We start from the raw sequence: 1,541 nt of genomic DNA on the forward strand, positions 1-1,541 counted from the left end.
GTAGTGAGATAAGTAACAGACAAATTATCACACCAAAGTTTAGGAGCATCAGGAAGTGTAACGCTCAATTCTCTAAGGAGATGTTGAAGCCAAGTCAATTCAGTAGTTGCAACAACAAAACCTCTATATTCAGTTTCAGTGCTAGATCTAACAACAACCCATTTATTTTTGGATGCCTAAGAGATTAAATTAGGACCTAAGAAAATACAATGACCATGATTTGATCTCCTATCATCAAGACAACCAGCCCAATCCACGTCGGAGAACCCATTTAGAACCATTTTAGAAAAGGGATAAAAAATAAGACCAAACTGCAAAGTACCCTTGAGATACCTTATTAGAAGCCGCTTCATTACGGTGAAATGAATATCTCTTGGATCTGAGATAAATTGACAAAGTTTATTGACAGTAAAGGAAACATCAGGTCGCCTGATTGTGATATATTGTAATGCGCTGGCTATGCTCCTTACAATGTTGGATTAGAGAATGAGGTTGCATATTTTCCGATCTAAGATATGATGTCGGAGGTACTTGGAGTTTATACAATCCATTCTCAAGGGTTCCATCAGAAGTAGTTTCCTGATCCTTCACAAAAAAAATATGTGGGTGAAATTCAAAGTAGATATTATTGTCAGATGTAAATTGCGCAACACTAAGTAAATTCTTAGTTATAGCCAGAACATGTAACACGTTTCTTAAACATAATGGATGAGGAAAACAAGGTAAAATTGAATCACCAATATGCTTTATAGATTAACCTTTCCAACAACGATCTGATCAACCCCACCATATTTTCCTCGAACATTTATGTTCTGCAAATCATTAGTTACATGATTTATTGCTACATAATCAGGATACTGCGCCGGATCAGTAACAGAGGATGGTTGATCCAATGATGTTGCCATTTGATTCTTTGAATTTGCCTGGTAAGCATGATCAAAGCGATGATAACAATTAATTATTGAATAGACAAACCTGTTACAAACTTGACATTGCATTGATTCACCAGATTGCTGATTAAAATTATGATGTTGGATCGTGTTATAACGACCACTACCACCACGTCCCCTGCCATTTTTATTGTGGAAATTATTTAAAGACTTCTTGTTTGAGACCATTATGAAAATTGTTATTGTTAGGATTTCGGGCAGCAAAATTAAGTGGGTGTTTGGATTAGCTTATAAGTTGGTCAAAATAACTTGTAACCTAATTTTTGCTTATATTGGTGTTTGACAATTTTTAATATAGCTTAGAAAAAGTTGTTTTTGGCATTTTTTTAAGCCAAAAACAAGAAATAGCAAATAGGTGCTTATTTTTTTTTGAAACTTTAAGTTGACCATTTAAATTACCACTCTGCCCCTTGCAATTATAACTTATTTCAATTTTACCCTTGCCTAATTCTCCTTTTTACCTTCGGCACACTTCACACACCACACTTTCAATTCTCTAAGAAAATTAAATGAATAATTTAATAAGAAGTAGTTTTTTTTTTGTTGGTTAAAAGAAGTAGTTATTATATCCTCCACTTTGCTAACTTCTAT

At 33.9% G+C, this 1,541-nt stretch overlaps 1 long non-coding RNA gene across 1 annotated transcript; it reads right to left on the minus strand.

Annotated features, from left to right (window-relative positions):
* Window positions 1–385: 385 nt before the first annotated feature.
* Window positions 386–1,218, minus strand: LOC124895216. The gene is made up of 2 exons (XR_007051590.1): window positions 976–1,218; window positions 386–585 (listed from the first exon to the last, which is right to left on the minus strand). It is a non-coding gene; the product is annotated as an uncharacterized LOC124895216 (long non-coding RNA).
* Window positions 1,219–1,541: the final 323 nt, after the last annotated feature.

Source organism: Capsicum annuum, unplaced genomic scaffold (genome assembly GCF_002878395.1).
Source record: "Capsicum annuum cultivar UCD-10X-F1 unplaced genomic scaffold, UCD10Xv1.1 ctg80589, whole genome shotgun sequence".
Classification (NCBI taxonomy): Eukaryota; Viridiplantae; Streptophyta; class Magnoliopsida; order Solanales; family Solanaceae; genus Capsicum; species Capsicum annuum.